This window comes from Dendrobates tinctorius, unplaced genomic scaffold, assembly GCF_039654945.1.
Source record: "Dendrobates tinctorius isolate UK_male_01 unplaced genomic scaffold, ASM3965494v1 ptg000270l, whole genome shotgun sequence".
Lineage (NCBI taxonomy): Eukaryota > Metazoa > Chordata > Amphibia > Anura > Dendrobatidae > Dendrobates > Dendrobates tinctorius.
In genome coordinates this window covers 4,783,538-4,809,588 of record NW_027361937.1, presented here as the reverse complement: position 1 = coordinate 4,809,588, position 26,051 = coordinate 4,783,538, and the positions used below count along the sequence as shown (strand labels likewise).

At 45.0% G+C, this 26,051-nt stretch overlaps 1 long non-coding RNA gene across 1 annotated transcript; it reads right to left on the bottom strand.

The window, feature by feature from the left end:
• Window positions 1-3,949: 3,949 nt before the first annotated feature.
• Window positions 3,950-5,163, bottom strand: LOC141069674 (uncharacterized). The gene is made up of 3 exons (XR_012226632.1): window positions 5,122-5,163; window positions 4,791-5,005; window positions 3,950-4,389 (listed from the first exon to the last, which is right to left on the bottom strand). It is a non-coding gene; the product is annotated as an uncharacterized lncRNA (long non-coding RNA).
• Between the last annotated feature and the right edge of the window lie 20,888 nt (window positions 5,164-26,051).

The window sequence follows — 26,051 nt, the reverse complement described above, 5'->3', positions numbered from 1 at the left end:
GCCCTACTCTACTCTAACCTATTAATCATTTGTTAAAATATCCAATACAATTTAGGTATATGTTTTAAAGTTTAAAATGACCAATAATACCACATACAAGGGACAAATATCACTGCGTCATGACCAGACAACATATTACCACCACAGTGACCGAATAATACTACATACAAGGAATAAATGCCACCACACCAAGACCAGATCACATATTACCACCACAGTGACCGAATAATACTACATACAAGGAATAAACACCGCCACCACCACAGTGACCAATTAATACCACATACTAGGAATAAATAGTGTGAGGTGTCGGGTTCCTGCAACAGCACAGCAGGAATCCAGAGGCTTGCATTCAGCAGTCTCCCATTCTCCACCGACCACTCAGGAGCCTGCACAGCAATCCCGGCATTCCAGACGCTCTGCTCAGAAAGCAGCTCTGTGGGTCTGGTTGTTGCTGCCACCTCTGGGCCAGCAATAGCAGCGAAGGCTGCCCTGCAGCAAGCCCTCCAGATGCTAAGTCCTCTCATCGCACTACTGGGCATGCTCACTAGACCATCTCCCATTGGAGATCGGGAGTCACATGCTCAGGCCCTTCTCCAGATCTCATTGGTCCATATCAGAGATCTAGAACCTTCCGGAAGGTCCCGGCTATAAAAGGGTTGCATGGCCGCTCGGCCATGTGCTAGTATAGACTCTAATTGCTATCTGTGTGAATGATGATAAATGCATGTGCCTGCGAATGACTCATTAAGATCCGCTCCCTCTGATATTACGTGTGTGGATAGAGACTTAGTCATAGAGTCAGCGCCATTCAGTGGCGCGCTACAGGCCACAGTTCACATCTTACAGCACTAGCGTCCGACAGTGCGCCCCCTCTTGGGCATTGTCGTGTGGCGGCTGGGTCGGCCACCGCGCTGCAGTCAGCAGCACTTGTTGGCGTCCACGGTAGCGACGCAGCACGCATGGTAGGTCTAGATGGACATTGACCCTGAGTCTTGGGCCTAGTTCTGTGACCATATACCGTGCGTGCACACCGCTGAGACCTGTGAGGTCAACAGGCTTGGCATTTATGTTTATACCTTAAGGCGTCTCTGTGAGATTTTCAGAGCTCGCTAGCACACGCCGGGTGACGTTCAACCAGTGTGTATCATACTGCCATATTGTGCATCTGCCATTATATAGCAGCAGTTCAACACCTCTGCACGGTGGACCCCGGGCGGTGAACGCACTTTCTGTTATTTAATATTTAGTGCGTTCCGCCGTCCCTAACAAAATAGCACCACACCATGACCAGACAACATTTTACCACCACATAGTAACTTATAATACCACATACAAGGAACAAATACCACTCCTCCATGGCCTCTACCACATATTACCACCACATAGTGACCAAATACTACAATACTGATCATTAACATAAAAACACATTACTAATATCTCCATAAGTTTCATTATATACAGGAAATCTGTAGTTAATATGCAGTGTCCATGTACAGGTAATACAGTGATCAGTGACATTATACACAGGAGCTCTTTATATAGTGTCAGTGTACAGGTAAAAGAGTGATCACCGTTAACATAGACAGGAGCTCTGTATATAGTGTCAGAGTAAAGGTAATACAGCGATCACTGGTGACATTGTACACAGGAATACTGTATATAGTGTCAGTGTAAAGGTAATAGAGTGATCACTGGTGACATTGCACACAGGAGCTCTGTATAAAGTATGCAGTGTATAGTGTCAGTGTACAGGTAACACACTGTGACGTCTCTACGTGAAGTCCTTCATCTTTGCTTTTCATGTTCATCGAGCGCAGACCGCCATCACTTCTTCCAAGCAGGGCTTGTTTCTGCAGGAAATAACAGTTATCTAGAGCACTGCTTGCATAGCCCATTACTTATTTTTTCCCAACTTCTACACTACACCAGATGAAGGAAAAAAAAGCAACACAGTGTCGCTCTGCACAGTAACAGGACCCCCCATTGAAAATAGTATCCACAAAAAATAAAATACATGACTGCAGTAATAATATCCCTTAACACTAGGACTACTGGACTCGTGACCCCGCCTAGAACTACTGAAAGGAGTCATTTTGACTCCTTGCTTGTTTTCGTTTATTTTTAGAGTTTCATTTGTGGTTATTTATTAATAATTATATTTTTTGTAATGTATTATTATTGTGAGATCCAACAGTAATGCTTTTGATTGTTTTTTTCTGCTTTTCTTATTTTTCTACAGAAAATAACAATAATTATAATAGACGTTTTTCAAACATTTTCTTGTATTCAAGTGCACACATATAAACAACAACTGAAGAACAAAAAGCAGAGAAAATGTAGGTGGAGGAGCATAAAAATGAAAATATGGTGCAGAATTCACCTTCTAAACATTTGGTGTTTCGCATTTTAGGCATTGCCTTTAATTTATGGCAGTACATTGCCCACACAAAGACTTACCACAAGTCTTACAATTGCCGACAGATCTATTTTTCTTGCACTTTTCTTTGATCTGGCAAAATTTTGTTTGAACCATCACTTCTGAGCATGTAGAAACTTGGGACGTGGAACCCTTTTCCCTATCTGTGACATAAGGACCACTCAACTCTCTCACAAGCGTTTGCAAAAATGCCTTGCGTGACATTTTTTGGTGGGTAATCTCCTTGAATATTATCCATGCATTTATACCCGCAAAGGAGACTTAATAGCTGTCTACAAATATCTAAAGGGCTGTCACATTGTAGAAGGATCAACTTTATTCTCATTTGCACAAGGAAAGACTAGAAGCAATGGGATGAAACTGAATGGGAAGAGACACAGATTAGATATTAGAAAAAACTTTTTGACAGTTAGAGTGATCAATGAGTGGAACAGGCTGCCACGAGAAGTGGTGAGTTCTCCTTCAATGGAAGTCTTCAAACAGAGGCTGGACAGACATCTGACTGGGATGATTTAGCGAATCCTGCTTTGAGCAGGGGGTTGGACCAGATGGCCCAGGAGGTCCCTTCCAACTCTACGATTCTATGATTCTATGATTCTATGATTCTAAGTCTAAGGCATTTTCAAATGCATGAACAGGCCATCTCCTTGTGCATGTTCGTGTGGTATATTTTCGTTCCATCTGATCCACTACATTTACTCCATATTTTGTTTCATTGTAAAACTTTACCGTTTCTGGAGTTTTTTTAGCGGAATCAGACGCAACAACAACATCTGGATGGACGGAACTCAAAATGACAACATTTTTGTTGGGCTTTCCTTGATATACTGTAAGTGTAAAATTGTCTTCATTTCTAAACACTTTAGTGTTGTACAATTCCTCTTTCATGGATTTTATTTCTTTAGGCACTTCTCGCCTTATCTTGTTCAGTGTTCCCACGATGGTTGTTCCTTTGCTTTTTAGCTGTTTAGCTAATTTTACTGAAGTAAAATAATTATCGGTTGTAACATTGCGACCTTTTTTCAAAAATGGGTCCAATAACTTCATTACCACATGGTCAGCTAAACGGTCCTCAGCACGGCGTGTGTCATCTTTGCCTAGATAAGGGAAGCCATTTGCCAGATATTTGCTCTCCTTATCAACAGCTAGCCAATATTTGTGGCCATATTTATCTGGTTTGGAAGGCATGTACTGCGTGAATGGACACCTAGTTTTGCTTGGGAAAAGTTGCTCATCCACCGTTATGTATGGGCCAGGTTTGTAAGACGCAATACAATTTTCAATAAACCTGTCCCACACAGTAGAAAATAGAGCAAACTTGTCTGTTTGCAGTCTCTCCGATCGAGTAGATTTCTCATCAAATCTGAGAAACCTCATAATTTCAACAAAGCGGTCCCTAGACATTGTCGCTTTGCAAAACGGTATTCCCCAGTCATTACACCAAATACTGCTAATCGAGTGATGGTTCGTGCCAGATATTCCACGAGCATAGAATTTCGCAATGAATGCATCTAGCTCCTCATCGGATAGAGTAAACTGTAAATTATTGTTCCTGCATGCTTCTGCAAGCGTACAGTTCTTTATATGTGTCAATATATATGAATCAAAAAATAAACGCCATGCGCTCAAAGGACTATCGATAATGATATTTCTTCTGGCGTATCCTGTAGGGCCAGGTGCTTCTCGAAGAATATTTTGGCTGGCACGCCTACCAGGCAAGTGTTCTCCAATTTCAACAGGTTTCCATTGAATACCATCCGCTGAAACTAGTATTCCTTCAGATTCGCCTTCTCTGGTGTTTGTTGTTGCATTACCTTCGCCGACATCGTTATCTGTTGTTCTTTCATTTCTGGGACGTTTTGCTGATTTTTTCTGTCCACGACCAGGAGGATGGTCACGAGGCAACATAACTGCATGAGCCCGATCCCCAGTTGATGTGCTTGGAATATCTGGAAAAAAGTTGATGAATATTTAGAATTTTTGTTTTGTAAGGGTCCGTGCACACTGGCTGGATTAGCGGCGGAATATCCGACAGGATATTCTCACCACAATCCGGCCCGTACCTGCCCGCTCAGGTACAGAGCGGAGTTTCATACCTGAAGCTCCGCTCCGAACCCCGGGCTGGAGCCGCTGTCTGGGACGGAGCCGTGCTCGCGCGTAAGCAAGCGCTGCTCTGTCCCTGACAGCGGCTCCAGCCCGGGGTTCGGAGCGGAGCTTCAGGCATGAGCGGGCAGGTACGGCCTGTATTGCGGCAAGAATATCCAGATGGCTATTCAGCCAGAATTCTGCTAGTGTGCACAGGCCCTAACTCAGTGTGTGGAAGAACAAATAAATACACATAACTACTTACCTTCTGGATTTGTTCCTTCTGAGTCTTCAGATTCACTTGATATGTTCTGAGGAATGAAATCTTCATCACTGTCAGAATCAAATACATGTTCCTGCAATTCGGATTCGGATTCATCCTCCGGTATGGATTGCAAAGTAGCCAGAATATCCTGAGGCTTTATCAAACGTCTTCTCTCCATATTCCTCACAAATTCCATAATTCTATATAGTTCCCTGCTGAAAAATAGAAATGAAATGAAAACTAAAAGAAATAATAACTGTTCTGCCACCTTCAAAAGTAGGTGGGCTGAATCAGTTGACAGACAGCTAAACTATTTCATAACAATTCATACCTGTATGAGTCTTCAGAGCTCCTATGTCTGCGTCTGTTCTCTTTGTCTCTTCATCTGAACTGAAAGTAAAGTTACTATCCAGAATACTGTCTCCTGCTAGGACCTTAGAAAAACACCACCCTTCATTAGCATAAGATAAGAGCCTAGAGTAAACAAGCTATTTTGTTCAGTATTACACAGTAATACAAGCAGGTAAAACACAAGGAAATGTGAAAAGTTGACATGTAAATTGAACTACATCTATATGAACATCAGGGTAAATAAGACAGAGTGAAAAAATTATGCACAAAACTTTATAGCAACATTTAGTGACAAAAGGACCTCAAAATATAGTAGGGAGTCAAAATGACTCCCTTCAGTAGTTCTTGGTAAATTTTGAAAAAAACGCGCAAATTTTTCACCAAAATTATTTATTCTCACAAAATCTTTTTTCACATCATATTTGAGGAAAAGTCACCGAGTTTCAAGCCGGAATTCTGAAAAATGTAGTCACAGAAGAGAAATAAAAAACGAAAGGAGTCAAAATGACTCCATCAGTAGTTCTAGTGTTAGCCCCTAGGGTAATAATATCCCCCATCCTGGACCCCTTGTGTCTGATTCCTGGCTCCCTTCATATATTCTCCCTTCCTGCATTCATGAGTATCCATTCTCCCCATGTGATGTCCCACCCTGCTCCATATGATCTCCCCATCCTGCCCCATATGATATCCACATCCTGTCCCATCTGTCTCCATTCTACCCCATCTGTTACCATCCTGTCCCATGATCCTGCTCCATCTCTCCCATGATCCTGCTCCATCTGTCCCATGATCTACCTTATTTGTGCATTGATCCTGCCCCATCTCTCTCCATCGTATTCATTCTGCCCCATGATCCTGCACCATGTGTTTCAATGCTGCCCCATGATCCTGCCCCATCTGTATCCATCCTGCCCTATGATTCTGCCCCATCTGTCTCATCCTGCCCCATGATCCTGTCCCATCTGTCTCCACTCTGACCCATGATCCTGCCCCATCTGTCTCCATTCTGCCCCATGATCCTACCCCATCTGTCTCCATCCATCCTGGCTCATGATCCTGCCCCATCTCTCTCTTCTGCCCCATGATCCTGCACCATGTGTCTCCATCCTGCTCCATGATTCTTCACCATGTGTCACCATTCTGCCCCATGATCCTGCAATCCTGCCCCATGATGCTGTACCATATTTTTTCCATCCAGCCCCATCTATCTCCATCTTGTCCCATCTGTCTCCATACCGCCCTATCTGTCTCCATACCTCCAAATCTGTCTCCATCCTGGCCATGATCCTGCACCACGTGTCTGCATCCTGCACCACTTCTCCATCCTGCCCCATGATACTGCACCATGTGTCTCTATCCTGCCCCATATTCCTGTTCCATCTGTCTCTATCCCACCCTATCTATCTCCATCCTTCCCCATGATCCTGCACCATGTGTTTCCATCCTGCCCCATGATCCTGCACCATGTGTCTCCATCCTGCCTTATGATCCTGCACCATCTGTCTCCATCCTGCCTCATGATCCTGCACCATCTGTTTCCATTCTGCCCCATCTGTCTCCATCCTGCCTAATGATCCTCTACACCATGTCATATGGTGCAGGATCATGAGGCAAGAAGGAGACAGATGGGCCACTCAAACATATTGTGGCTTGCCGTTTTAAAAAAAAAATTAAGATAAAACACTTTCTTCTTACCTGGCCACGTTCCAGCGCCGACGTCCACCCCAGTCATTTCAAGCGCGTACTTTCCAGCGAATGACAATGACATCATACACCGGCGACGTGCACGCTGACGTCAGCTGCCAGCCTCCTATTGGCTAGTAAGTATAAACCTAGCACTCAACTTAAATGTATGGAAAGAGAATTTACTGTATTACACGAGAAAACATTTTGGTTTATTGTGTCCTTCTTCAGTTACTACAATGGTAAATAAATCAAAAAATAAATATAACATGGTGTGACAAAGAAAGATACAAAATAAAACAAAATAAGGTATAACAAAAGTATTTACACAGCATAGTTAATGGTCATATGCTTGCATAATTCATTAAATGCAGAGGGTAATCACCAAGTGTACCGCACAATCCTAGGTAGAGCCAGATGACTTATTAAAAAAAAAATCGAAAAATGAAATACCCAAAGGAGGTGTGGAGCATATCCTGCTGAACTGAGCAAGAGAATGTCTCTAATGGGAGACTTGGTGTGCTTTATAATATCTATGGAAGAAGATATTGTCAAGTAAGTAAATGACAGTTGGTGAGAAATATATGAGAAGGAAATACTTACAATGGAAATCCGTGTTAGAGGGTAAATATATAGTGCTGCAAAATATGTAAAATGGTTATGGCCGTCACTTAGAGGAATAGAATAGTGTTGCCGTATAGAGAGACAAAAGGAATGGAAGTAGTACCTTAGTTGCGCATATGGATCGGGCAAACGTGCCACTGGATGCGGTGTCCACCGTTAGTTTAACAGGACGAGACCTTGCGTGGGGTTAAGAGGGGGAGTAGGGCCGTATTGTGCATAATAAAAACTAATCACTGCCATCAGACTGGTTTCACACTGTCTTTGTGACCTTCTTACCATCTCCTTGTCTTCACTGGGACTGTTTAGTGTTGTCTCACGTCTCCATATGCATTCCCACTATTATCCACCTCAGTTACCTATCAGTTAATTGAGAGATCTTTATTTGTCAGTTTCATCTCCCTACTCACATCCCATACTGCTGCTGTGCACAACCACTAATCTTATTATGTGTTTTAAACAATCGGCTATAGTTAATCCATCATTTCACTGCTGGAACGCATATATCGCGTGATGTGGAACGCACGGCCTTGTTGTTCCGGTTTGTCACTTCTAGTCTACCAGTACTCTCTATTCTATTGGCCGTCACCAAACTAGGAACGCCCCCCTCCCCCTCTTAACCCCATGCGAGGTGTTGTCCTGATAGACTTGTAGTGGACACCCCGTCCATTAGCACGTTTGCACGATCCATATGCGCAACTAAGGCATTACTTCCATTCCTTTTGTCTCTATACGGCGGCACTATTCTATGCCTCTAAGTGATGGCCATTACCATTTTACATATTTTGCAGCACTATATATTTACCCTCTATTTTTTAATACTCTTTAGGATTCCACCTAAAGAGACTGATTATGAATAATAATCCCAACAAATTAATTGAAATCATTCTAAATTAAATCAAATCAGAATAGGTTTTTAAGCAGTTTTTTCTTTGTTGTCTTATAAATAAATTTAAATTAAAATATATATACACACAAGAATCCATAAAATGTTTTTAAAATATATTTTTTAAGAATAAAAAATTCATTTCTCAGAAAACATTCATTCTTCTAAAAGTTCTTTATCCAATGAAGACCTGAGTGGTGCATACTAGCATTCTTTATGGGTTATACATACACCTCATTATTTTATACTCATTTAATTAACATGTATTTATGCATCTCTTTTCTCTTTTTGTTCTTTTGTCTTTTTGCTTTTTTAAGGCTAATAGATTATTAAATAACTTTTTAAACTTTATTGCTATGGATGTGTAGTACCAGCTAGTCATATATTATCACTCACTAATTTACATTTTTTTGGCTTTTTCTTTTTAATCATAAAAACTTAAAGGCTGATTTCTAGCTTCTCACAGTTCATTGCAAGGGCATATAGTGGGTTAACTGGTGTGTGGTTATATAGAGGCGGCTAACCAGGAGAATGATCACCTTGACAAAGAAGGCAGCCTTGCCATTGAAACGCGTTGATTGGTTTCTTGGTGCTTGTACTGCCCCTTAGTTAGTGATACGTCACACGCTTAGGGAGCTATCTAGGACCATTATCTTATTATCTGTTGGATGGCTACTAGACACTTGTTGACTACTTGTTGTATTTGGCATATTCTGATTCACCTGGATTTATGCAAATCTATCTTTGAGCGAGGTCAGTTTATTTATGCTTGGTCTATTCATTTACAGGGGTGACACCTACCCCCTACTGACCTTAGCAGCCTAGGGGATTCTAGCTGTTTCTGCTGGTTGGTCAGGCAGTGCTTGTGTGTCTTTTTATACTTTTTGGCAATAGAGTTTAACTGAACCTGCGTCTTGGACACAGGTTCAGATACTACACCGGCAGAATCCTTCTTTTGGGGCCCAGTGAGCAGAATAGACGGGGCCCGATGCAGGCTCCTTCTGTTCATCGGGCCCCATACGCCACTCAGGAAAGTAATGCCTTAATGGCAGCCCTGGTGAGGAGCAGAGGAGCCAATTAGGTTACTGTTGAGGTGAGTATAAGTATTTTTTTTACATCTTATTTTTATGAGTCTGCAGAGAGGTAAAGTGAGTATAAATATATAGATATTTTTAACCTTTTGATGGCTCATTTTTGCTGTATCTGATTGGAAGCAAATTTCAAAAAATCTGCTTTTTACTGAATGCAGATTTTGTAATATTCCAGTAGCATGCAATTACACTTGAACATATTTGCTCATCTCTAGCTGCAACCTGTGATGGCACGTAGGTGTGAAATATAGACATCAAGTGGACTTTATGTTTTTGGAGTGGAAAATATGCTAAGTTCTCTTATTGTGCACACCTGTTGATAAATGGAAAGATTTTTTCATGGCTGCATCAAGATATAGAAGGAGTTAAACGAATAATTTTCTTGCCTATGGTTACTTGAATTTTAACATTAACAGACTCAAACATGGGTTAATCAGCGAAGACATCTATAGGATGCTGCATCATTAAATCCTTGGCTGCCTCAAATTTGTATTTTACCATAATGTACTTTTAGATGTCACCTTACAAGAACAAAAACAGGATGGTTATTCAACAGGAGTCCGTTTTCACATTATAATAGACCTGCCATATATCAACCTACTCATCCAAAAAACATAAGCTTCTATCAGTCTTAGAATGAGAGCTATTAACTTGGATGAGCTTCCCGTCTGTCAATGAAAGAATGTGTTCAGAGTGACCCTAAAGTGTCAAGGCAAACTCAGTCATTTCTAAGCTTCTCTACAGCATATCTATTCAAAACAGCTGTAATAGTCATTGCTGCAATAATCCATTACCCATTTGTACTACTGGCATTTTAAAGATAACAGCCTGATGCGCCTCAAGATGAGATAATTTGTTTTGACAACACAGAATTTTTAATAAACTTGTAAAAATCTCATTTGTGTCTATTCAGTGAATTAAAAAGTATGATTTTGGGGTACAAAATTTTGTACCTTTTATAGATAAATCTCACGATTGTCTGCTGCAGCCTGCAGCTCACTTTTCATAAGGAATAGAACACTGATGTATTTTTATCAATGCTTCTCCCTATGTTGAACAAGTCTGGAGAGCTGCTGTTGATAAGGCTACCACTGATTGATGGCAGTGCAGAGAATCAGTGTTAGTTTTTTTTATGTCTTCTTCTCCCTGGCTGTACAGCACAGCTCAGTCAATGAGCTGAGCTGTTATTCAGAAAGCGCTCTCCCTTCCCCCATACAAATAGGATGGCCCGTTTCATGGAGATAGTGTGTAAGCTATCATAATGTAGAATGCTATTACGGTCAGTGCTCTTGGGGAAGAGATCCGTACTTAAATTACCCTGGTCATCTTTAATGACCAGAGTATCCAGAAAGCCGACTTTATGGTAGTCATGAGTCATGGTGAAACCCAGACCAGGCCAGGAAGAATTCAGTAAATCAAAGAATAGGCTTAGGGACTCGAATGAGCCCTCCATATGCAAAAGATGTCATCTATATAACATTTCCAAACAAGTATGTTGTCTTGGAAGAGATGGCTTTTATAGGTGACTGAGTCCTCAAAATCGTCCATATAACAATTTGCATACGGGGGTGCAAATTAAGTACAAATCTCTTCACCAAGAGCACTGACCGTAATAGCCTTCTACATTATGATAGCTTACACCCTATCTCCATGAAACGGGCCATCCCTAAGTCCCAACTTAACAGGGTTAACAAAATTGTGGCAGACAGTACTGTACGTCAAACACGCATCTCTGCAAATAAAGTCCGTTGAGCCTCATTTAAGAGTCTCAAACACGGGACTAGCCAGATCTTCCTCCAGGGAAGGACCCAGCCAAGGAGTGGCTCCTTTCGGAAACCACCATTACCACCATATTAAGTGGCCCTTTAAGTCAATATCCAGCTCTTTATGAGTTTACAGATATGACAAGGGAAACACCAAGGCCAGGTATCCATCCACAGACAGCTGTTTCGGGATGTTGCCCCTCATCAGTGTGGAGTAGGATTCTGGCCTTGGTATTTCCCTTGTCATATCTGTAAACTCATAAAGAGCTGGATATTGACTTAAAGGGCCACATAATATGGTAGTAATGGTGGTTTCCGAATGGAGCCACTCCTTGTCTGGGTCCTTCCCTGGAGGAAGATCTGGCTAGTCCCATGTTTAAGACTCTTAAATGAGGCTCCACGGACGTTATTTACATATTTGTATTTCCCAGGGAGCAATGCACCTAGGATTTCACTCTGATTGAGCGCCTTTGCCGGCTGCCGCAGTGTTTTCTTTGACTCGTCTCCCTGAGGTCAGTGATTGTTTCGTGAAACACGCATCTCTGAGATGCAATCCAAATTTCGCGAAAGGGGTTATCCTGACAATACTTTGTCAACCCCTACAGCATCTCACACTACCAGACGTCAGTCCACGGATACACGCATACCATTTGTACACACCTTTCATCCTTTTGTGTACAAACTACATAGGACCATACACCAACATTGGCACTTACTTAGTAGAGCCTACCCCAATGTTCAAGAGCTCCGTGAACCCTTTCTCCCATGTATTAAGAGGGCCCCTAACCTGACAGACAAATTGGTATCAGCAGACTTTAATCAGGGCACCCCCTCCACTTCACAGCAGTTTCTACCTACATCCAGAAGGGGTACCTTCCCCTGCCTCCACTTCAATCAGTGCAGCAATGTTATTAAAGGGGATACCATACATCACCCCCACTCAGGAAAACCCTAAAAAAATTAAGAATTTCTCCACTTCTGACACATCGTTTGTAGTCTATTTAATCAAGTGCCCTTGTGGTCTCATGTACATTTGGGAAACTACTCAGCCTGTGAAAGATAGAATTTCTAAACATAAATCTACAATCAGATGTAAGAATTTGTTACTCCCCATTCCCCATTATTTTTCTACTATGGACCATAAAATTTCACAGCTGCGTTTCCAGGTCATCGAACATGTCCCGCAACCCTGAAGAGGGGGTGACTGCATCAGATTACTGAAACAACGTGAGGAGTATTGGATACATATGCTAGACACACTGACTCCACTGGGTCTTAACCGTGATGATGATCTGTTATCTTTCATTTAGGCATTTACCTTCCATTCATATGGTTGCCTGTAATGCTTGCAATATTTACATTTGACATCGCTTTTTGTGACTTCATAATATAATATATTATGTACCACTAACATATCTTTATTTTTATTACAGAGTCGTTTGTATTGAATTGTCTTCTTTCTGGACTGCTTGCCACATCTCTGTGTCATCCAGCAACTTCCACCTCTGTTCCACGCAGCATCTAATTCACCATCTCTCTACACTGGTCCACATGATCACTTAGTTTCACTTTCACAGGCTCAAATATGACCGCTGGAACACAAGTAGAACGCATGTCAATCATTCCTCCACTTCCTCTGGCCACTTACAGACTCTTGCCGCTCATTAATCCCGCCCCTTCCCCTTTTTAGCTTCCCCTCGGCTCACTCCTGCACGGCCAACGAATGGTGGATACAGTGTCAATGCCGATGGCACGTGCACAATCCTTAGACGTCTGTAAGGTGAGCAGCTACACCAGTGACTTCTGTCCCCGGTTTTCTCCATTTATATTTATACATCGTTTTCTCCCATTAGGACGCTGTGCAGCCTTGCGCCCACATATATTGCTACTTACCAGCGGCCACATTTAAATGGTATGCCCTCACATTACACGTTCTTTGCCTGTTATTAGTTTTTTAGCATGGACTAGTCTTCTCTAATCACCGCCTCTCCTGTATCTTAGGGATGTATTCCCCTACCTGTTTCATTAAACAAGATCTTGTCCAATCTCTGAGCAGTCTGGTAGGTGGTTATTACCTCCTTTTGTCCACCTCTCATATTTTTGTGTATTTTACACTGAAGCTTCCCGCTTATTCTCAAGTATTTTTCTATGTTTTGACCATGGCCCCATGATTCTGAGGCTTTTTTATATACTTTCTTTATATGCACTATTATAACTATGGGTGTATATTTAGATGTTTTGTATATATCTTCTATCCATAGCTAACTGATGTAGGCCACATGAGGCCAAAATGTTTTGTTGTTTAATTTGGCTGCATTAAATACAACTGCATCTATTCAGAAGTTGAGTGCCAAGTTTTTCTTACTTTACACAAGTAATGTGAGCTGTCTCAGCACCTGGCGTCGGGGAGCAGCACAAACAGTACCGCTAATTTCTAGGTGCTGGTATGTGTCACACTGATGAGACACAGATGTCATTTGTGTGTCATAAGTGTGCACATGTGCAGGATGCTTTGTAGCCAGTGCTGCCATCGGAAAGAGCTCTTAGTGAAAATAGGATCATTTACAAAGCTTTGACCAAATTTTGCGAATTCTTAGGAAAAATGCTTGGGAATCTGAACACGAATCCAAATGTGCAATGTTCCTGCTGAATTTGAGATTGGTGAACCTTTTTGAGAACAAGTTCACTCATCACTATCACCAATGACTGACTATGCCCCTTTCTCCGTATCACCCTTGGCTGATTGAACCCTTAGTCCCCATATCACCCCATACTGACTGAGGCACCTCTCTCTATGTCACGCTTGAATGAACCTCTTCTCCCCTGTATGACAACTGACTGAATCCCCTCTCCCTGCATCATCACTGATTGACTGCAACCATCTCACTGTATCACCACTGACTGACAAAGCCCCCTCCACAGGTATCACCCCTAACTGAGCCCCTCTCCCCATATCATCACTGACTGACTTAGCCCCCTCCCCCTTCCCCTGTATTTTCCCTGACTTACTGAGCCCCTCCCCCATATTACCACTGACTAACTAGGCCTCTACCTGCATTCTCCATGACTTACAAGCCCCCCTCTTCATATTACCACTGACTGACTGAGTCCCCTCTTCCTGTATCAACCCTGACTGAGTCTCTCTCCCTGTATCACTCCTGACTGTCTAAACCCCTTCTCTCTATCATCACTGACTGAAAGAGCCCCTCCCCCGATATCACCCCTGTGTGAGACCCTGTCTCTGTATCACCCCTGACTAACTGAGCCCCTCTTCCCATATCCCCCCTGACTGACTGAGCCTCTTCCTCAGTATTATCCCTGACTGACTGGACTCTCTCCTATTATCATCACTGGCTGACTAAGCCCCTTTTCCCTGTACTGCCACACACTGATTAAGCCCCCTCTACTGTGTCACCTCTGACTGACCTCTGACTGACCCATTCTCCCCTGTATCATCACTGACACTCTGAGTTTCCTCTTCTTGTATCACCCTTGACTGACTGAGCCCCTGATTGACTAAAGATTTAGGAGGAGGAGTCCCCACTGTGTGCCCAGGCTGGAACCAAGAGGACTGTCACCAATGTTCCTAGGGGGACTGTTTCCAGGGGACATAATTAGGGGACAGAGCACAGAGGGTTCTAGAAAGGTTGGGGGTGCAGCCAGATTAAAAGGGGCTGAGGACGCCAGCAGAGGTCAGTCAACGTAGCAGGAGAGAAGGAGCAAGGAAGCTAGAGGGTGCAAGAGAACCAGAGCAAGAGCCAGAGCAAGAAGAGGAGAGCAGCAACTGGAGAGACTGAAGGGAGACTCACAGCTGACAGAAGGGAGACAGCACCGAGCTGTCCAGCAGAGAGACACCAACCGTCCGACCGCGCTCCTAGAGGCCACCGCCGCTCCACTCCAGCCCGCAGTTGCAGCCTGTCCACTGCCGCCCGCAGCCGCCACCGCCTGACTCCAGCCCGCGGCTGCGGCCTGTCAGCTGCCGTCACTTCACTCCAGCCCGCCACCTGCGGCCGCCACTGCCCATCCCCAGCTTGGGGCTGTGGCCTACACCTTCCGGTCCACGGGCAACGCCGTCCCGCCTCCGCCAGGAGGTGCAACGCAGAGGAACTTTTCAGGGGCCTGCTGTGCCCCCACTTCGTTCTGCCATAGAAACGCCCGAAGTCTCTGCCAGATCCTTGTCGACTGGGCCCAGCGGCTGAAACGCCGAAGCATCACCGACCACCACTCTACCAAACATCAGAGAGGATAAGTGACACGTTGTAGTTCATACTCAGGACCCGCAGTCGGCCATACCGCGGCCCTATAGTGACCGGTCTTTACCGGGTTAGTCATGTTCGTGTTACCAGTATATTCTTGTTTTGATCCCTGCGAGGATAAATATTGTTTGGTTGCTTGAGATAACCCCTATAGGTATATATATATATATATATACTTTTATATATATATATATATATATATATATATATATATATAAAAGTTACATCTTCAATTCATCCCGTCTCCCGTCTCATCACTGCATCCTGCGTACCTGCGATTACTACACTCCCACGGCTAACAAAATTAGGTAATTCATAAAACGTTATGTCCTTATAGGCGACAGAGAGATTTCCATAAAAAGTGTATGGGATTTGAATGGAATCTCTCTTTTGATATCACTCCAAAGTCATACATAACTGATTTTGGCCGCCAACCACTATTAGTGGGTACATTCACATAATGTATTTGCTGTATAATTTCTACAATGGAAATCCCACAGCAAATTTACAGTGGTAATAAACACACAAATAATCCGCAGATATTGCTGCATTTACTACTACACAAATTATGCACCTTCACCACTCTCCTCATCCTTTCTATTGCAAAGGATGAAATCTATGGTGAATATCTGCAGCGTAAATTGACATATTATTCATGTCATATCCGTAGTGCTGGTCAATTCAGGCTGAGAATTTTCTCAGCGTATGGATGAGATGTCATAAGATCTCACCACTAGAGTTGAGCGAAACGGGTCGAAAAAATTCAAAAGTCGCCGACTTTCGCCAAAGTCGGGTTTCACGAAACGAAACCCGACCTTAGCGTGAGGTCGGCCACAAGGTCTGCGACTTTAGCGCCAAAGTCGCGTTTCAAAAGATGCTTTAGTGCCCTTTTTCAGCCAATCAGGAAGAACGGACATGGTGGGCAACGTGATGACATAGGCAGCGGTCACAACAATCTTGGAGAAGGGCATGCAAGTGATTGGCTTGCTTTGTGTGGCGTCACAGGGGGTATAAAAAGGTGGGTACGCCGACCGCCATGTTACTCATGCTGATCTCAGAATAGGGAGAGCTGCTGTAGCTGCTGATTCTGTAGGGAGAGCGTTAGGAAGGCAAAAAGAAAAAAAAAACTGCTTCTGCTGCTAGCACTTTTCACTGTAGTTACTGTGCAGTGAAAGGTGAAAATTTTTGCTTTTGTGCAGCAGCGCTGGTGGTGATTAGCCTGCCTTTTAAGGCTAACTGCATTGCTGTGTGCACACTGGTGTTCAAACTGCTTTTTTAAAAGCAATCCAAATTGTATTGTTTTGTCCTGGTGAGGTAGTGAGCGTTCATTTTTTCACACACCATACAGCGGTGTACGCTCCTCACACAGTACCGTGTAACGGCTGTTATCACGGCCAAATTGAAGCTATCTACGTGTGTGACTCTGTAAGGAAAAGCCGGGGAGTTTGTCCATTCTTACAGACCTACACCTTATAGTTTTGTCCGTTTTTCAAACAGTTTAGTATATTTGTTGTTTGATTACATTCAAAACTAGAGAGAGACAGAGTGTGTCAGTCCGTAAACAAAAACACGGAGCTTGACAATTTTACATACACCATACAGCAGTGTACGTGCACGCTCCTTTCTCAGTACCATGTAACGGCTGTTACCACTGCCAAATTGAAGCTATCTAAGTGTGTGACTCTGTAAGGAAAAGCCGAGGAGTTTGTCCGTTCTTACAGACCTACATTCAAGGGAGATTCCAATTCTGCCCAATTCTATATACACCTTATAGTTTGTCAAACACTAGGCAATTTCTGCCGGTCACATTGCGGTGTTATAGACACAGGGCCTGACAGAATCCAACTGTGTCCTGAAGTGTAGAGAGATTCCATTTCTCCACAGTCCTCTATCCACCTTTCTTACAACATCCAGAATCTGCCTGTCACATTGCAGTGTAAAATAAACAGGGCCTGACAGAATCCAACTGTGTACTGAAGTCTACAGAGGTTCGAATTTTCCCCACTACTATATACACCTTGTACCTTGTTTTACAGTAGTTGGTGGTTTTTTGAGTACATTTTCCCCAAAAATGAGGAAGTGTGGTGGAAGAGTCCGTGGAAGTGGGCGGGGGTTGGCAGCTGGTAATGATGGTGTTGGTGGTGGATCTGCTGGTAGTGGCAAAAGCAAAATAGCACCTAATGCAGGAGGTGTTGAGCCTACATCATCGTCTGGCTCCACAAGGCCTCGAAGGCTCCCTTTTCTGGGAGTAGGTAAACCGCTTTTAAAGCCGGAGCTTCAAGAACAAGTTTTGGCTTACATTGCTGACTCAGCCTCCAGCTCTATCGCCTCCTCTTCTGAAGTTTTAAAACATAAAAGCACTGAGTCATCATTGGAGGCTCATGTTCTTGAACCACACCTTTCCTTGTGTCCTTCACCCCAACCAAAATTGAAGGATGCGGCAGGCCACACTACAGATTACTCCATGGAGCTGTTTTCACATACAATGCCTGGGTTATCAAGTAAAATCGTAAATTACCCAGGCAAAGATGAATCTGACATGGAGTGTACTGATGCACAGCCACTGATAGATGATTCTGCTGGTACATTCACTCAGAGCACTACATTGTCCTCGCAGTGTACTGAGCCAGAATCTGACCCAGATGAAACTCAGGTGCCCCTTCCCGCATACTATACCACCATACACGGTGACACAGAGGAAGGTGCACATGACATTGAAGAGGAGGTGATGGATAACCCAGTTGTTGACCCAGATTGGCATCCATTGGGGGTAGAGGGTGCCGCTGCCAATAGCTCAGAAGAGGAGGAGGAGCATCAGCAGCGGGCATCGACATCGCAACAGCTGTTATCTGGCAGGCCCGGAGCAGTCCAAAAACAGGTTGCAAAAACCAAAAGTTGCAGAACAGCTTGGCCAGACGGTCAAAATAGCACAGAGTGCAAGGCCTCAAAATGTCTTCCATAGTAGGAAAAGTGCAGTGTGGCACTTTTTTGAACAAAATCCTAATGATCAGGCAAAGGTTATCTGTAAGAAGTGCGCAAAGACCTTTAGCCGAGGGAGAAATCTGAGAAATTTGAATACCAGTTGCATGCTAAGACATTTAACCACCATGCACTTGCAAGCGTGGACGGACTACCAAAACTCACGTACCACATGTGCTACTGCTCCCAAAGAAGGTAGTTAGCAACGCTACATTGTTTCCCCCACTGTAAGTCCACAGGTTAGCACACCACCAGCAGCAAATGTTAAATTGTCGTCGCAAGGGCAAATCAGTCAGGGAATCACACTGTTATTGCAACGAAAGACTGAATCTAGGCCATCAGAAAGAACACCAAATCCATCACCATCTTTAACCCTCTCTCAGTCCGCCATGTCCACCGCTAGTTCCACCATATGCAGCTCTCAAGTCCAGCTCACCCTACCAGAGACTATGAGTAGGACAAGAAAGTACTCATCCTCTCATCCGCGTACACTGGGTTTGAACGCCCACATTGCCAAACTAATCTCGTTAGAGATGATGCCCTATTGGTTGGTTGAAAGCGCAGCTTTCCGCAAACCTATGGCCTATGCAGCACCACGCTATGACCTACCCAGTCACCACTTCTTTTCTTGCAAAGTCATCCCTGCCTTCCACCTTCATGTGAAAGACCGCATTGTCCATGCACTCAAGCAATCAGTGAGTGGAAAGGTGCACCTCACAACTGATGCTTGGTCCAGTAGGCATGGCCAGGGCCGTTACGTGTCCATCACTGCGCAGTGGGTTAATGCGGTCGATGCAGGGTCCACAGGGGACAGCTGTGATGCCACAGTGCTGACTAGCCAACGGTATAGGAAACAGTTGGCTGTAGGCGTTCGACCCTCCTCCTTCTCGAGAAGCGAAAGCTCGTCCACAGAGCGCAGTCGCTCGAGCACTGCATCCGCAGCTGACAGTGGTGCACACGATGTGTCCCACTATCGATCAGCTAGTGGAAAGCGTCAGTAGGCTGTGTTGCAGATGATGTGTTTGGGCGACAGACACACGGCGGAGGTACTGGCTGACTACTTTCAGCGACAAACTGAGTCATGGCTGGGCAATCTACATCTTGAGGCATGCAAGGTAGTTAGTGATAACGGCTGGAATTTTGTGGCAGCTATAGCCCTTTCAAAACTCAGACACATACCTTGCTTCGCTCACACCTTGAACCTGGTGGTGCAGTGCTTCCTCACTAATTATCCGGAGTTAACAGGCCTGCTCCATAAGGTTCGAAGACTGTGCTCGCATATCCGCCAGTCGCCGGTACACTCCAGTCATATGCAGAAGCTGCAGCGATTGCTCCACCTTTCCAAGCACGGCCTAATTATAGACGTTGCAACAAGATGGACCTCTACCCTGCACATGGTTGAACGGCTGTGCGAACAGAGGCAGGCCATAATGCATTTGTGGGAGGATACACGGGCAGGCACTTTGAGGGCAGACATGGAGTTGACAAGTGTGCAGTGGTCGAAGCTGAAAGACCTCTGTAAAGTCCATCAATGTTTTGAGAAATGCACACAGTAAGTAAGCGCAGACGACGCCATCATAAGCATGAGCATCCCACTTATGCGTCTGCTCATGCAAACTTTGACGCACATCAAGGAGCAGGCGTCTGCAGCCGAGGATGAAGAGGAAAAGGAGGAGGGAAGCCTTGATGACAGTCAGCCATTGTCTGTTCAGGGAACTGTCGTGGACGAGGTGGAGGAAGAACAGGAGGAGGAGGATGATGATGGGGATGATTATTTAGGGGAGGAGGATGCTTCTTGTGGGGCAGGAGAAAATGTTGGCGTGGTAAGGTCTGGTACTGGGTTTGTGCGTGACTGGAGGAATGTGGATTTGCCTGAAAGTGCTCCTCCACCCAGCACTCGCAGTGCATCATTGACACCGGGAATATCGGCTCACATGTCAGATTATGCCTTGCAGATCCTAAAAAGGGACCCCTGCATTGCCAAAATGATGAACGATGATGACTACTGGTTGGCCAGCATCCTGGATCCACGCTATAAAGGCAAATTCCAAAACATCATGCCACAGGAGAACCTTGACCTAATATTGGCTAACAAACAAGCAACTCTGGTAAACCGGTTAGTTGAGGCATTCCCAGCACACAGCAGCGGTGATGGTTGTCACACGAGCCGTAGGGGCCGGGGGCAACTTGGAAGAGGTGTTGGTGGTGCACACATCAGAAGTGGCGTTGGAGACAGGGGTTTCATGACCATGTTGTGGACTGATTTTTCAAGTCCCGCTCACACGACTGGTAATACTGCATCAATTGAAAGTGATAGGAGACAGCACTTGTCAACTATGGTTACAAACTACTTTTCCTCCCATATCGATGTTCTCCCTCACAGGTCATTCCCATTTGACTATTGGGCAGCTAAACTGGACACCTGGCCTGAATTGGCACAATATGCCTTACAGGAGCTCGCTTGCCCAGCTGCAAGTGTGCTATCGGAAAGAGTCTTCAGTGCTGCTGGATCAATTCTGACAGAAAAAAGGACTCGTCTGTCGACCCAAAATGTGGATGATCTAACCTTCATTAAAATGAACCATGCATGAGTTTCCAAGGATTTTGTCACACCTTACCCTGATGACACATAGGTTGACAGAAAAATGGCTTTCTTTGGTCCGCCTCTTCCTGGGACTTGACCAATTTCACCTTTAGCAGCAGGTGAATGTCCCACATCAACATATGCCATTTTGTAAGCCTCACTAACTGGGCTGCCTCCTCCCCCCAAGCCCGGGGTCACCACCTAGCGCACGCAACCGTGCGAGTGCCGTTGCCTTGGACAGGTGGGTGGGCCAACTCTTGGGCGCGGGCACTGGCACAGGGTCCCTCATAGTGCAATCAAGTGTCTCTGATGGTGGGGGTGCACACCCGCCGTCAGACACACCGCCGTACTATGAGGGGCCCAGTGCCAGTACCGACGCCCACGAGTGGGCCCCCATTGCTTGGGCAGGGCCCCAGCATTTGCAATGTTTACCTCTCCTTGCTCCTCCGCTGTGTAGCCTGGGCTGTCAAATCCTTCATTGGGACTGCCACTACAAATTTGGTGAACTGATAGAAGATGATGGTTAAGACGTAGCTATGCCCTGTCCCGCTGGCCAGGATCTAGCTTCAGATGATCAATGGCTTCCATTTCTTATGGACGTCGACTCACAATGAGATGCAGTGGTGGTTTCTCATCAGCTTTCACAGTTTTCCTACCCACAGACATGTGACATTCCAGCGCACATTTTTAAATGTGCCATCTCATGCCAATCCAAATGAATCGCCTACGGCCTGTGGCTTCTGTCTTTTGCACTCCAAAGTTACGTGACAGAGCATGATAGGCAGTGAGCACCATGTTTACATCTCTCTCTGTGATCAAAATTATATGGATATTAGTAATGGCGATGGGATCAACGGTTCTGCGATACAGCAACACTTTCTTCACAAAGAAAGGTTTTCGCTGTCTCCACACACTAATTAATTGAGGGTCTGCATCGCCTCTGAGAATTGTGACGGAAGTTTATCCCGTGAATAGGAATTCCTAGATTTCTGCAATCACTAGAATTTATGTCAGTAATTGTATGTATCTCATTTCCTATTGCGGAGAGTCTGGACTGTCTTAAAATACCACCAAAAGTGTATACTGGTGTACGCTTCAAATACATATCCTTTTTTCTACTTTTTAGATTGTTGTCTAATCCATACTGAGAACATGGAGATTTTAAATATTTAAACTATGCTATATATACCTGCTATCCAGTGATAATGTACCCTTTCTCAACTTTGTACAAGCTGGTCAAATCCATACTGGGCCTGAGACCATCTGAGCCTGCCTCCTGATCTATAGACATAGGTTTTTAATGTGTAAACTATGCTATACATACCTGTAATCCGGTGATACGTTACCCTTTCTCACCTTTGTCCAATCATGTCTAATCCATACTGGGCCTGAGACCGTCTGAGCCTGCCTCCTGATATATAGACATAGGTTTTTAATGTGTAAACTATGCTACATATATACGTGTTACCCGGTGAAACTGTACCCTTTATCAACTTTCTAGAATCTTGTCGAAACCTTACTGGGCCTGAGAACGGCTGCCGAGCTGCTAAGCAAGCTACAGCAACTGTGGTTTGGACAAGTAATTTTTTGCATTTTTTCAGGAATGCCAGTTAGGCCTAATTCAGGAATTGCAGTTGACCTGCACTTACTGGGAAATCATCGTTCGTGGGGAATAATTGGAATCACAGATCCCCATCACTAACAGTGTTCTGCTGGTTATCTGCACCTGTAAGCGACAAAAGCTGGTCCTTTCAGGGTAGCGCGCATGCAGCCCCGGACATGTAACGCCATGATAGACCATGATAGTGCCAGAGCCTCGCGTATCCCTCTAGTAAGCTTGACGCGTACCGCGGGGGCATGCCGGCGTCTCGTTCATTAACGGAATAAAGCTGACAAATTGCTAGCTCAACTACAAACGGACCTACCACACCACACACACAATCGACAAAGCTTTCAATATGTGCATCTTTTCTTGAGGTGGCATGGTTGTGGTTTCCCGGGTGGAGTCCAATTAAGCTGCAGGCTCCACTCCTAGTGATGCACCTTTTGGACATTCCTTTAAGGTTTAGCTTTGCAATCATACTGCCCCCGGAAAGCAAACACTTTGCCTTCATGGATGCTGTTTGGAGGTTCGTGGGAATAACGCCGCCAGATCGTCAGTTGGCATAATTTATTGGTGGGAAGTCCGAAGGCATATGATAGTGTTCGATTTCAGAATTTTTTTTTTTTGGTTGGTATTTTACATTTTTATTCCAGCCTTTCTTGACTTCATAAGGGAATGACAAGCCTATATCTGTGTCTCCTCCACCTCCTCCTTTTACTCCTCCACTTCTTTTCTAAATGTAGTTGCCCTTTTCCTTATGTAATTTTTGTCTTCTGAGCATTTTCTCTGCTTTGGGACACCTTTTAATGTGTTTTGTAATTGGTTTGTATGTGTTTGTGTTTGCCTGCCATTGTTTTCAATGGGGTTCGACGAACATTCGACGAACTTGCCTCCTGTGTGACGAACCAAAACACTAGCGTGGTGGCTCAACACTACTCCTGATATGTAAACGTACAGTGTTAATGTTTAAACTATGCTATATATACCTGCTATCTGATGATACTGTACACTTTGTCTACTTTTTATATTCTTGTCTAATCCATACTGAGCCTGTGAGCGTCTCTGTGTGACTGATGGAATATATATGGAAATTGACAATTATCCTTTGACTGAATAGAGCTGTACGCTTCTGATACAGTACCATATATGTGATGTTATTTTGTGTCTATTTTGTGCAAAATTTGGAAGTTTGGTGGAAGAGTCCGCGGACGTGGGCGCGGGGGGGCCAGTTGGTGATGATGGTGGTGGTGCATCTGCTGGTAGTGGCAAAAGTACAATAGCAGCTAAGGCAGGAGGTGTTGAGCCAGCGTCTTGGTCTGGCTCCAGAACGCCTGGAATGATACCTTTTCTGGGAGTAGGTTAACCGCTTTTAAAGGCGGAGCATGAGGAACTAGTTTTGGCTTACATTGCCGAAACAGACTCCATCAAATATGCCCGCCTCTTCTGAAGTTTCAAAAAATGCAAGCACTGAGTGGTCAAGTGCTGGCTCCTGGTCAGGAGGAACCCCTTTCCTTGTGTCCTGCACCCCCACCCAAACTGAATGAGGCAGCAGGCCACACTTCACATTAGTCCATATAGCTCTTTCTATCATACCATGCCTGGGTTATAAAGTCAAATCGTGAATTCCCCAGTCCCAGATGAATCTGACATGGAGTGTGGGTGGCCAGCCAGGGCAGTGGGGTTAATCGGTACCGGGCCGGTGTCTCACAGGGATGTGTCACGGTGGTGGTGACCCGTTCCATGGCCCTGGGCGTCCATGCAAAGGGGTGAATTACGTTTATATGTGAATGATACGTGACACCACATCTGGTTTCTGATTAGATTGACCAGCGCTGCAGTGTCACTTCTGTGGCACAGATGTTGTGGTGCAGCTAAGATGTAGAAGACCTGCACAGGTAGGGCCGTAGTCGCAGGGCAGATTAAAGAGTTGGGAGATGGTGTGCAGTGCAGGATGTAGCTGAGCCGTGCGCCAGGTGCAGGAGAAAGATGACAGACACAGTCGTGCAGTTCCTTTACCTGTACTTGGTAGGTGCTGTCCAGGACCCAGAGTACAGATGGAGAAGGAGTTGGTCAGCCTGGAAGCCAATTAAGATTTCTCTCTCTGCAGATAGGTAGTGTTGACTCCGTTCTAGCGCTTATCTGAGGTACTTGCAGTGCTGAGTTCAATGAAGTTCCCCCTGTTGACTCTCTTTTGGAACTTTCTCGTATGGCTGGCAGCCAAAGCCTTTTCCTTCTGGCTCACACACGTCGATGCTGGGGCCTCCGAGCCTCAGTTGGGTACAGAGCATTTACAGCTGCTACTTCCTCCGGATTCTGCAGCAGGAACGTCAGTGTCCCTACAAATTCGGAGACTGGAATCCGGACCATGCACTCCAGCTAGGAGTGAGCCTTAACTCTGCTCATCCTCCAGCTCCCCTTCTCACGTCCACACACTTCCCCTTCCCTGCACAGAATGGCCTAACTTACCTCCTCCCGACCACAGAGAGCAGCTCCTCAGCAGTCATGTTCAGAGGTCTCCCTGCTGGCGTGGAGTGGGAAATGTGTTGTGTGTTGTTTAACTGCTAGAGAGATCCTTCGTTGCTCCCAAGCATGACATCACACTCCCTAGGAGGAAGGTAATGCCATTGTGGCGACCGTACGCCTGGGGACGCCACAAGTGCACTGATGCCCAGCCACTGCTAGATGATTCTGCTGGTACATTGACCCAGACCACTACATTCCCCTCACACTCTACACAGCCAGAATTTGACCCAGAGGAAGCTCAGGTTCCCCTTCCCGCATATTATACCACCTTACACGGTGACAAAGAGGAAGGTGCAGATGAAAGTGCAGGTTCCTTGAGCTGGTGGGGGGGCATTCTCATGGGCGACGGCACTGGCACAGGGCCCCTCATAGTACGCAAAAGTGTCTCTGCCGGTGGGAGGGCCCACCCGGGAGGGCCCACCCCCCACGTCAGACACACCGCCACACACCACCGTACTATTAGATGGGCCCTGTGCCACTGCCGTCGCCAATGAGTGCCCCCCCTGCTTGCTCAGGATCACAGCACTTGCAGAGTTGAAATACTTACCTCTCCCTGCTCCACCGCCATGACGTCTTCCGCGTTTCCTGACAGTGATAGTCTGATCAGAGAGCGCAATGACATCACGTCTGTACGCCCTCTGCCTAAACAGCCAAGTGCAGTGAGATGGATGATGGGGACGACGAGGAGTCCAGACGAGTACAGGGATTCCATAGCAAGGAGACTTATTTAATTGTTTTCAATGTTGGGACAGCAATTTTTGGGGAGCACTATACTCTGGAGAATGATATATGGGGCCCACCATACACTGGAGCATTCCAAAGGTGGACATCAGACACTGGAGCAGCATTTACAGGGCACATTATACACTAGAGCATTAGAAATGGGGCCCATTATGTATGGAGCATTATTTGAGCCCATAA